At 36.7% G+C, this 13432-nt stretch overlaps 1 pseudogene; it reads right to left on the bottom strand.

Moving 5' to 3' along the window:
• Nucleotides 1-9191: 9191 nt before the first annotated feature.
• Nucleotides 9192-12699, bottom strand: LOC122148636 (annotated as a pseudogene).
• Nucleotides 12700-13432: the final 733 nt, after the last annotated feature.

The following is a 13432-nucleotide window of genomic DNA, read 5'->3' as shown; positions in this document are numbered from 1 at the left end:
GCGCTGGTTCATGGTGCCTCGCTGATAGATATTGTGTAGAGCTGTGGGCTGGGCGACCCCTAACAACGTTTGCTGGGTTCTATAGCCTTCGTGTAGACCCGGTATCCTCCTGTGTTCTCACCTCAAACGGGTAGTGGCAAACCGAGAGGGCCCCGGTTAGTGTCGGCTTGCTAAAACCTGCTCCAGAGTGTCCGTACTGTAGACCCCCCTGTTGAGATCCTCCATCACCCTAGGCAGCTGGACGCGGCGGAACGTCCGGCGCCAGGCCTTCATGATGAATCTGTGAGAACCATGGAAGGCTGGGTTCCATATTGAGACCTAAGTGGTACTCGTATGCGTATAGTCCACGGTATAGCCTTAGAGCCCGTGTTTTCCCGGCAGACTTCTGCCTTTCCAGGAGGGTTTTGAATCACCTCAAAATTTCTCCATATACACCTAAACGGATGCTATATGTGTATTTGTTCCCGAGACCCTCCTTCGGGAAGGATTGGAGCCTCCGCAGCGTCCCTGTTCCAAGTGGAAAAGGGTACGTTTTCCCAGTGTTAAATCCAGTCTCACCCAGTGAGGTAGTGCTTTGACAATGGTGAGTGGAACTACTTGTTCCGGAGCCCCGGCCTACACCTAATAGGGGCGCAGGCGGCTCGCACAGGGCACTGGAAGGGGCAGCACCCATGGCGCTTTGGTAGGGATCCCATTTTCGTCGGTCACCGACGTGGGCGTCGAGAGTGACCGACTGAAAGGGAACGTCTCGGTTACGTATGGTAACCCTCGTTCCCTGAAGGAGGGAACGGAGACGCCACGTCCCGTCGCCATGGTTGCTGTACCACCGCTGAGCCCGCCGGGTCTCCGGCTCGGCTCCTCAGCGAAAACCTGGTATGCATTTGCACCTGCTGCCTTATTATACTCACGCTGTGATCAGCGGCAGCTGGAGTGCAATAATTGCATGCCAATGTGCATTGGCTCGTTTAGTTTACACTCGAAGTAGATTGGTCTATCGAAGCGATATCCCATTTTCGTCGGTCACCGACATGGCGTCTCCGTTCCCTCCTTCAGGGAACGAGGGTTACCATACGTTACCGAGACGTTACCACGGGATGCGGCAAAACAGAGAAACAAATAGGGACATAATTAGTGTAGCTGCTGTTCCAAACAAGTAAAATTAATTAGTTTAACCCAAGAATAATAATGCGCATTTGATCAGATATAACTGCTGTCCAAGATTATGAGATGCATTATTTGAATGCTTGGCCAAAGAGATGTGTTTTTTTTATTGATTTAAACAGAGAGAGTGTGTCTGAACCCCAAACATTATCAGGAAGGTTATGCCAGATGTTGGGAACCAAATATGAAAAAGCTCTACCTCCTTCCTATCCCAGGTACTACCAAAAGTCCAGAGTTTTGTGACCCTTAGGGAGCGTGATGGATTGTAGCATGGTAGAAGACGGACAAGAAGAGGTATGCAAAAGCTAAACCATTAAGGGCTTTATAGGTAATAATAATATTTTGTAACTGATACGGAACTTAACCCTCTGGGGTCAATAAACGCAAATACGTGTTTTGTGGCATCTTCTCCTGATAACACCGAAAATAACTTAAATTAAACTTTCAGATTTGATCGTACAGATAAGACCAATACATCAATCGAATCTGTAAAGGGTTTACTTTTATTTGTATACACAAATAATAACAACAAAACATTGTGCATTTATAAAATAAAGAAAACAAACCGGGAGCTCTGTCTGCCACACTTTGGTCTGCGTGATCTTCATTTAGAAAACGTGTCATTAAAATGAACTGTTAACTCAGCAAATACTCAACAAAGAGACATGAGAGAAATATATATAGAATGCTTGACATGTCTACATTTAGACTAAGCAAGTCTTATCGTAAACAAATATTCTGTGATAAAGTAATCCATATGAAAACAAAGCGATGTCGAGTCTTTCACGTCTCCCTTCATTACATCTAATGCGGCCACGGCCACGCGCTGAGCATGGTATAGATATTATAATCATCCACTTGAAGAGCACAGCGTGTACACATCTCAACAAACAAAGCAGCAAGACTATACCTCAAGTTTTTTAAATTTTACTGTTCGCTTTGCGCTGAGAGGAATAAGATAGAATTCACCTCAGAAAAGACTCGCTGTGACAAATGAGAAGGAATTAACCTAAAGAGGATGCGTTGAGAGGAATAACCTTTGGATTATCTCAGAAAAATGTATGCAGCGGCTTGATCCATCTGAGATCATAAACATGAGTAAGTCTTTATTAACCTACTTTGTATTAGTTTTCACATAACTTGTAAACATTTTACAAGTTGGACTTTTTCCAAACTATAATTCCTGACTAAATGTATAATAAAGTGAAACATTATGAAGTTTCATTCACAACAATGAAATGTCTCACTATTCCAAGGTTTTTTTTATGTTCTATAACATGGACATCAATACGATATACAAGTAATATGAGTTATAATGTTACTAGCCTAATATCAGTAAGAATGACTAGATAAAACTTTTCTGTGATAGGCTATTCGCCGTTCACGAATATAGCCATATGTTTATAACTATATTTTTTTGATTGTATAGGCCTACATACAAAGCATGGTTGTGTTTATGAATGCAACTAAACTTCTGTTCATGAATATCTGCTCTGGTGTAAATATTTTGAATGTGTTATACCCTGTTACTGGTGTCAGAGGTGTAAATGTATCAAGTAAGTTTTAAATATCACTGATAATATGTGTGCTATGTGGTAATTGTGTTCTTTCTTTTTCTTCTATAAATTAGTACTAGTATCAGTGACCATCACAATCATGTTAATAATGTAGTTTATTTGTGTAAACAGCATGCTTACTTTTTTATTTCAGATATGAGGATGCCAACAGTGCAAATTTAACCTGTTGCAAAGCGAGACAATGCAAATAAGCAGCCCACTCAGCGACCTGGAATAAAGCTAAGACCAAGTGAGGCACACACTCCCATGAGTCTCTTAAAAATTTTATTTATTGTATTGTATTTTTTTTTCATCCTTCAGAGCACATAAACAATATACACTTTGGAAATATCAGGTAGGCCTATGTGATGTTCATTTATATATTTCAACATGACACAATACCAGTGCATTTACTAAAGCAGTAATATTGTGAAATATTGTTACTATTTAAAATAACTGCTTTCTGTTTGAATATATTTTAAAATGTAATTTATTCATGTGATCAAAGCTAAATTTTCTGCATGATTACTCCAGTCTTATTCCATGTGTAAAAATATACACTATACCATTCAAAAGTTTGGAGACAGTATATATAGAAATTAAAACTTTTATTTAGCACACAAGTGATGATAAATAAATGTATCATGTTACAAACGATGCTGTTCTTCTGAACTCTATTCATCAAAAAAAAAAAAATTCTTCTCAGCTATTTTCAACATAATAATAATAATAATAATAATAATAATAAATAAATAAATGTTTTTTTTTTAGTAGCAAATCAGACTATTAGAATGATTTCTGAAGAATCATGTGACTGGAGTAATGATGCTAAAAATTCAGCTTTGAAAGTCAGCTTTGATTGTTCCTAATAATCTGTTTAAATGCACTCGCAAGTGAATCTCGAGTTGTTTTGTGGGATAATTAAATATATTCTAAATAAACTACAAACAAAAAATATATACATTTATTTTGTCCTCACATTCTTTCTTGTAACTCTTCCCTCTCAGTCACACACCTGACTCTAAGGCTCATTATGCAGCTCATTATGCAGGCCTTTGTCTTCTCAGGTCTAATATTCATGATCATTAATGCCTACTTGCATAACAAAATAAAAAGTGTCTTAGAAAATTTAAATCAATATACAGGTCCTTCTCAAAAAATTAGCATATTGTGAAAACAGTTCATTATTTTCCATAATGTAATGATAAAAATTAAACTTTCATATATTTTAGATTCATTGCACACCAACTGAAATATTTCAGGTCTTTTATTGTTTTAAACTGATGATTTTGGCATACAGCTCATGAAAAACCCAAATTCTCAATCTCAAAAAATTAGCATATCATGAAAAGGTTCTCTAAACGAGCTATTAACCTAATCATCTGAATCAACTAATTAAACTCTAAACACCTGCAAAAGATTCCTGAGGCTTTTAAAAACTCCCAGCCTGGTTCATTACTCAAAACCGCAATCATGGGTAAGACTGCCGACCTGACTGCTGTCCAGAAGGCCATCATTGACACCCCTCAAGCGAGAGGGTAAACACACATAAAGAAATTTCTGAACGAATAGGCTGTTCCCAGAGTGCTGTATCAAGGCACCTCAGTGGGAAGTCTGTGGGAAGGAAAAAGTGTGGCAAAAAACGCTGGAAGATTGTGGAGAAGGACTGATTCCAGACCTTGGGGGACCTGCGGAAGCAGTGGACTGAGTCTGGAGTAGAAACATCCAGAGCCACCTTGCACAGGCGTGTGCGGGGACCACCAGAAACAGCGGCAGAAGCGCCTGACCTGGGCTACAGAGAAGCAGCACTGGACTGTTGCTCAGTGGTCCAAAGTACTTTTTTTCGGATGAAAGCAAATTTTGCATGTCCATTCGGAAATCAAGGTGCCAGAGTCTGGAGGAAGACTGGGGAGAAGGAAATGCCAAAATGCCTGAAGTCCAGTGTCAAGTACCCACAGTCAGTGATGGTCTGGGGTGCCATGTCAGCTGCTGGTGTTGGTCCACTGTGTTTTATCAAGGGCAGGGTCAATGCAGCTAGCTATCAGGAGATTTTGGAGCACTTCATGCTTCCATCTGCTGAAAAGCTTTATGGAGATGAAGATTTCGTTTTTCAGCACGACCTGGCAGCTGCTCACAGTGCCAAAACCACTGGTAAATGGTTTACTGACCATGGTATTACTGTGCTAAATTGGCCTGCCAACTCTCCTGACCTGAACCCCATAGAGAATCTGTGGGATATTGTGAAGAGAAAGTTGAGAGACGCAAGACCCCAACACTCTGGATGAGCTTTAATGCTGCTATCGAAGCATCCTGGGCCTTCATAACACCTCAGCAGTGCCACAGGCTGATTGCCTCCATGCCACGCCGCATTGAAGCAGTCATTTCTGCAAAAGGATTCCCGACCAAGTATTGAGTGCATAACTGAACATAATTATTTGAATGAAAAAAAGTGTCCAGGGTGCTCAAGGAGTTCAAAAAAGAGTCATTTGAAGGTGCTCTTTGGGGTCGGGAATTCAGTAGAATGTAGTAGAAGGAAATCCAAGACACTCTTCTTTAGAAATTTATAAAAAGCCTTTAATGAACTGGCTATTTCATGATAGAAAATTTAAAAGACATAGGGGAAAAACAACCCACGCGTAGCGGCACAAACAGCCTTCTTCAGGGTATGTATTACAATCAAACAATTTACTCTTATATAGATGCTAATTAGAAACACCTGAATGACAAATTACATGCACATACAGAGAAGGTCCACTAGGAGGTTACATAACAACAAAGGCATATCACAAAAAGGGACTGAAATCTATTTCTTCATTCAAAACAGGGTATACTGTGGCCTGTAACTCATATATATAAAATGTTTCTCTCTGTAGAAGTAATTTTAATCGGTCACCACCCCGAATACTCTTTTTGATCATTTCTAAACCCTCAACCATTAGGCCTTCTGGATTACTATTTAACATTTTGAAAATGTTTTGCCATAGGGTAATCTAAATTAGCTTTTCTAATGGCATTTTTATGCTCCGATACTCTGTCTTTGAGACGTCTCTTGGTCAGGCCTACATAAAAGCATCCACATTTGCATGATAACCTGTATACCACATAAGTAGTATTGCAATTAATGAATGTCTTAATATTATACCTCTTATCTGTCTTGAAATTACAGAATTCTTTGCATTCTTTAATATTAGAACAATGGTTACAAGACCCACATTTATAAGTAACTTTTAATTGTCTATTAAGCCAAGTGGTCTGTTTTTTAGCAGGAAGATGACTAGATACTAGCCTATCTCGTAGAGTTGGAGCCCTCTTGAAACTAATTTTAGGAGATGCAGAAAACACTTCTCTAAGAACTGGATCACTCTTAATAAGATTCCAATTTGAGTGTATAATCCTTTTTATGGGATTGGCTAAAGAGCTATATTCTGTCACAAAATAGGCCTGATTCTGTGAACAGGATCGTTTTGTCTTCTTCTGAAATAGCTCTGGTCTAGAAATGCACTGGGCTTTCTTGTAAGCATTTTGTACAATTTCTGTGTGATAGCCCCTTTCTAAAAATCATTTGGACAGGATTTTAGCTTGCACTTCATATTCATTATCGGTATCACAAATCCGTCTAAGACGTTGGAACTGGCCAAAAGGTATATTATTTTTTAGCCAATTTGGATGGAAACTATCTGCTTTCAACATAGTGTTCCAATCTGTTGTTTTATGATATACAGTAGTATGGAGTTTCCCATCTTTGCCAATAGAAATGGTTAGATCTAAAAAGTTAATAGCCGTTTTGGAATGTTCCATGCACAATTTTATATTCCTATCATTATTGTTCAAGTGATCATAAAATTGTAACAGTTCATCATAAGAACCACCCCAAATCAGAAGAATATCATCAATGTACCTCCCCCACCATTTTATCTTATCACTCTATCTGTTTAAATAGACACAATACTTCTCCCACAAACCTAAAAAAAGGTTAGCATAGTTAACATGCACCCATCGCAGTGCCCCGAACCTGAACATACAATAGGTCTTGGAAAAGGAAAACATTATTTTTAAGTGTCCATTCGGTGAGCTTAATGATGAACTCGGAAGGAGGCAAAGAGTCTATAGGTCTATTCGTCAGGAAATGTTGTAAAGCTTTTAGTCCATCGTTATGAGCAATGTTTGTATAGAGTGATTCCACATCCAATGTGACTAAGAAGAAACAGTTATCTGGACTCATATCGCTTAAGACCTTCAACACATGAGTAGTATCCTGTATATAGGAAGGAAGTTGTTGAGCCAATGGCTTAATGTGAAAGTCTATAAATTGCGAAGCTGGCTCTGTGAGAGGAACCATTGGATGATATGATGGGCCTGCCAGGAGGAGATTCGAGAGACTTGTGGATCTTTGGGAGCATATAGAAGGTGGGTATTCTAGGATGTTGACATAAGAGAAAATCATGCTCCTGTTTTGAAATCCACCCAGTATCCCTCGCCGTAAGCAACAGGACTTTTACCTCATCTCTTATGTTGTCCATCGGATTGGACCGCAGCCGTTGATAGTAGCGTGGGTTGTTTTTCCCCCTATGTCTTTTAAATTTTCTATCATGAAATAGCCAGTTCATTAAAGGCTTTTTATAAATTTCTAAAGAAGAGTGCCTTGGATTTCCTTCTACTACATAATTATTTGAAGGTTGACTTTTTTTGTATTAAAAAACTTTTCTTTTATTGGTCGGATGAAATATGCTAATTTTTTGAGATAGGAATTTTGGGTTTTCATGAGCTGTATGCCAAAATCATCAGTACTAAAACAATAAAAGACCTGAAATATGTCAGTTGGTGTACAATGAATCTAAAATATATGAAAGTTTAATTTTTATCATTACATTATGGAAAATAATGAACTTATGCTAATTTTTTGAGAAGGACCTGTATGTATGTATGTATGTATGCATGTATGTACAGTGGCCGAGAGAGCTCAACGTGCTGCAAATGAAAAGAAAAAAAATAACACCTGCAAATTAAGAAAACATCTTCAATTTGACAACACACATGCTGCAAATTCTCAAAACAACCAAATACAGAAAAGTGTTGCAAATTCTCCTAACACAAACAAATACAGAAAAGCGGTGCAAATATGAACAGCACACATTGGAAATGTGGTAACCGCCAAGGAGCGAACATGGCTGGGACACGCTTATAAATGTTTGCTCTGAAAGATGAGATTTTTATTTATTTTAACATCTTGATCATACAATTCCTTAGCTTTTTTATATTATTAGCCTAATTAAGCTGACGGAATACACAATTACTGTAGGCTAACTGTGAAAGGTTATAAGCTGGCTAACTTACTTTTACATATTCCCTTAACAAAAAATTAACTATATGGATTTACTATTAAAATTAATTAACAAATACATTTAGCCCATTATATAAAAATAAATAAAAAGAAACTACACACACTATATTACACTAACTACAGTTTAACCATGGTATTTGTATTGTGGTTATAAATACTTAAAGTACTTTATACTAGTATTAGTAGGTATTTTAGGTCTGTATACTTGCGTGTTTTTGTATTTGCAGTGCGTTACTGTTTTTGTTTAGGTTGTGAGTATTTGCAAAGCGTTTGTTGACAAATTGATGGAGATGTTATCTTAATTTGCAGGTTTTTTTTGTGTGTTTTTTTTTTTGATAGCACGTTGAGCTCTCTCGGTCACCGTATGTATGTATGGATGGATGTATATATTATGTGTTTGGATGTATTTTTGTATTTCTACATTTATTTATTTACTTGCCAAACCTATGATATTTTTTCCATGATTCTTTGATTAATAAAAATATCAAAGGAACAGCATTTATTCAAAATATAAATCCTTTGTAACAACATACCACCGTTCAAAAGTTTTGGGTTTTTGTATACTTTTATTCAGCAAGGATATGTTAAATTGACAAAAAAGTAATAGTAAAGACTAATATTGTATTGCAACAAATGATTCCTAATTTCAACCAACAGTGTGAAAATCAGTGTCCCATGAAGTATTAGAAGTGAGGGGGAGCAACATTTATATATATATATATATATATATATATATATATATATATATATATATATATATATATATATATATATATATATATGAATGTAAATTCAATCATGATGACATGGGAATCCATCAGGAGCACCAAAATGTATTTTTCCTGTCAGTTTAGGCAGCCCCAGTACCCAAAAGCACAAGGCTTGAACAGTAATTCTTTAAGCTTTCTTTTTACTTATTATAGATAAAATAGTTTATTCACTTATCTGCTAGTTTTCTTGAGTTTCATTCTCAGAATACAAATAAATATATATTATTATAATATTTATTTGTAATATATATATATATATATATATATATATATATATATATATTATATATATATATATATATATATATATATATATAAATATTTTTTTTTTTTTTTTTTTTTGTAGTTGTTAACTTTCAATTTTTAATTGGGTTTAAGGGGTTTTGGTTGAGGTTTTTCCATTATTTGTTTCTTTGTGTTTTTCTCTGGTTTTAGCAAAATGATGTAACATTTTGGAGCAAATATGCAAAAGAGTAAACTAAAACTTGATGCTAAAATAGCAAATATCTGCACGGCTACAGTAAATTTTCCAGGAGAACTGACATAAGCTGGGATAAATGTGATCCATACAGCACAGAATATGAGCATACTAAATGTTATGAATTTGGCTTCATTGAAATTATCAGGGAGATTCCGAGCAAGAAAAGCTAAAATAAAACACAAGATTGATAGCAGGCCAGTATAACCCAGAACAGCCCAGAAGCCAAGAGCTGAACCTAAGTTACATTCTAGGATGATCTTTTCTCTATAATAGCTCAAATTCATATAAGGAAAAGGTGGGGATATCGTTAACCAAAGCACACATATAATCATCTGTATTAATGATAATGAAACAACACTGAGTCGCTGTTGAAGAGGCCCAAACCATTTCATAACATTACTTCCTGGAAGTGTAGCCCTGAAAGCCATTAAGACCACTATTGTTTTACCCAAAACACAGGAGATACAGAGGACAAAAGTGATCCCAAATGCTGTGTGACGCAACATACAGGACCACTCAGTGGGCTGACCAATGAAAGTAAGTGAACAAAGGAAACACAGTGAGAGTGAGAAGAGCAGCAAGAAGCTCAGCTCTGAGTTGTTGGCTCTGACAATGGGTGTTTCTTTATGAAGATAAAACAGAAAAGATACAATTGCTGTCAATAACATCCCAAAGAAAGAGAAAATACAAAGCACCATCCCCATGATTTCTGTATAGGAAAGGAATTCAACCACTTTTAATACACATTTGTCTTTGCCTTCATTCGACCAGTACTCCAAATCACAAGGAAAGCAGTCACTAGAATCTGTGAAGAAATTTCAGGAATGAATGAATGAATAATGGAAAGCGTATCATAAAGTCAATGGTTAGCATAACAGTTTATTTGTGTTTACGCGGCTGTACACTTAATCATACTTTCATGAGAGTTTTACCTGTTTCATTATTTATTTCTCCTTCTGCACATGGAATACAGTCATAACAACAAACAGGTCGCCCTTTTTGCACAGCTTTTCTAGTACCTGGGGTGCAGCTCTCACTGCACACGGACACAGGGAACTATGAGAAAATACATTGTCATATAAAAGTTATGATTTGAATTGTTAAATGAATTGCTCTTCTTTATGTATATGTCATTGCTTTCATGCTTATTTCATTATATTCCACTTACTGATTGTTCTTTATTCATTGTCCTTTTCATAATTCAAATGTTATTTGCCCTCAAGATTTTTTTTAATAAATAATATTAATGTACCTGCCTACTGTTCCCTGCCCATATCATGTGTTCCTGGATGACTCGAAGACACTGTTCGGGAAGGCAGTGAGCTGTCATAGAAGCCCACATACTTAAACTGCAAACTTCCATCATCAGCAGGCTGCCAGTTAATAAGGTCATATTTCGCTGCTGGATCACCGCTTACATCAAAGAAGATGTCTTCACCTGTTTTAACAGTGAATCTCACATCCCTCATATAATCCAACACCTTATAGGAAAGATTGGAATCATAATAAGTTTCAGTGTATATATATATTATATATATATATATATATATATATATATGGAATCATAATAAGTTTCAGTGTATATATATATATATATATATATATATATATATGGAATATAATAAGTTTCAGTCTATATTATATATATAGTTTATAATACATATATATATATATATATATATATATATATATATATATATATAGATATATTATAATATATATATACTTATACTTTTTTTTGTTTTTTTTTTTTTTTTTGCATACCTTTTGTGGCGTAGGCCGTTTCTCCTTTGCTGCTGCTGGTAGAGGATCTCAAGTCTTTTAATACATTGTGTAGTGTATGTGCAATAGCATACACTGCAGTGTACACATCTTTATTTACTATCCGTAGCTCTGATACATCAGTATATTCATTTTGCAGCTCTGCCAGTTTTTCTGAGCCAGTACAGCCACCACTACTGTTGCTCCTAAAAGAGCACTGAAAAACTGTTTCCCAGAATTCTTTTAAAAGTTCATTGTTTGGTTCTTGATTAGGATGCACATTTACTAAGAACTCTCGCAGGCCCACAAGTTTAGCATTTGCTATAGCAAAACCCACAGCTCCAGAGAGGAAAACTGTATTCTTTTGTTTTCTGCAAATGTTCGATAAGTGATCCAGGATTCACTGCCAACCCACTGTATCCCTGTGATGTTGTGTTGGGCTATTACATTTAAGAGGGGAACAAAATCTCCCCACTGCAAAAAAGCCAGCACTACCCTGGCGGTGCCCTTCTTTATCACTTTCTAGTGTCTTTAAAAACTGCGCTCCTTTGGATCGGTGCTTAATATGGCCTCTGAGTATTCAAATACAAATCCCCTCTTGTTTTGCAGCCTCCTCAAATGCTGCAATACCATTATTACCATAGTCCCCACGACTCCTCACTGTCCCAACCCAGGTCCAGCCAAAGTGTTTGACAAGCTGAGCCAGAGCTCTGCTTTGATAATAATCACTGGGTATTGTTCTGAAGAAGGATGGAAACCTTTTTCTGTTACTCAGGCATGCACATGTGGCAAAATGGCTAATCTGCAAAAAAATAAAAAATAAAATAATAATAATAATAAATAAATAAATAAACTCCACTGTATATAAAAAAATAGTATTATTTTCATAAACATTAGAACACTACAATCTAAACATTGCTTTCTATATTTACAACAATTGCTTTGCATTTCAATTCAAAGCATAATTGGTGCCTGTAATCATACACTAATTCAACATGATAAAAAGCAGCAAGAGTTAAGTAAGTAAGAGTTCTTACAACAGGTAAGCTGAAAGGACCAACTAAAGAAGCCAGTGCCATGGTGGGAGAGGAGTTTGATTCTCCAACAATGGCATGAACAGCTGGTGGTCTAGAGCAGGATGTATCACTCAGAGTCTCTTCATAACCATTCATTAAAGACATGCCTGACAGAACAGTTTGAGATATAGAGCTACAGGAATCATATATCTTATAGCCCAAAGAAACACCAGGCAACAGCTGTGTGCTGTTATTAATCTCCTCAATGGTAAAAATTAGTGTCTGAGCATACTTTAAACCCACGTAAGCTGTTGAAGCTGTAGAAATAGAATTTCAGTTGTGTGCGTCTGCAAAGTATCATCACCTCAAAGAGTTATTATTTTCATACAGACCTGCCACATGTTGTTGGCTTTGGTTTGGAAGTGAAAGGCTGGATCTTCAGCAGAGCACTTTTGTGAAATGAAAAAATTGCCCCAATATTGATGTCTTTTTGCGCAGAAAGTAGAGGAAGGGCAGGCTGACCAAGTAGTCTGCAGATTTGTGCTGATGCAGGCACACAGACCCCATACACCACCAGCAGCAGTTGCAGCAGTGACACAGTCCTCTTTGCCATGCCAGTGTATATGCAAGGCAGAAACATCTGAGTCAGAGGAGAGATAGTGCCGCCCTTTATCGTTTCATCAAATACCCATTGGGGTTGGCATACTGAATCCCTAACTATTGTTTGCTTTATGTTTGTACTGAATTTCTCGTAGTACTCTATACGTTTGGAGATGGAGTAGTTCCAAATCCCAATTGCCACTCAAAACAATAGCAGACAAATCCAATCCAATGGGTAGCACAATAATAAGAACCATGATGAATAGTATGGGATTATTATAAGAAATTATTTAAATAAATGTATATACAAACCCGATTCCAAAAAAGTTGGGACACTGTACAAATTGTGAGTAAAAAAGGAATGGAATAATTTTCAAATCTCATAAACTTATATTTTATTCACAATAGAATATAGATAACATATAAAATGTTGAAAGTGAGACATTTTGAAATGTTGCCGGCTAAAACTCTATAGATCAAAAAAGAAGCCATATCTAAACATGATCCAGAAGCACAGGCGTTTTGTCTGGGCCAAGGCTCGTTTAAAATGGACTGTGGCAAAGTGAAAAAACTGTTCTGTGGTCAGACGAATCAAAATTTGAAGTTCTTTTTGGAAAACTGGGATGCCATGTCATCCGGACTAAAGAGGACAAGGACAACCCAAGTTGTTATCAGTGCTCAGTTCAGAAGCCTGCATCTCTGATGGTATGGGGTTGCATGAATGCGTGTGGCATGGGCAGCTTACA

This window comes from Cyprinus carpio, chromosome A18, assembly GCF_018340385.1.
Source record: "Cyprinus carpio isolate SPL01 chromosome A18, ASM1834038v1, whole genome shotgun sequence".
Lineage (NCBI taxonomy): Eukaryota > Metazoa > Chordata > Actinopteri > Cypriniformes > Cyprinidae > Cyprinus > Cyprinus carpio.
This window is presented reverse-complemented; position numbering and strand designations above follow the sequence as displayed.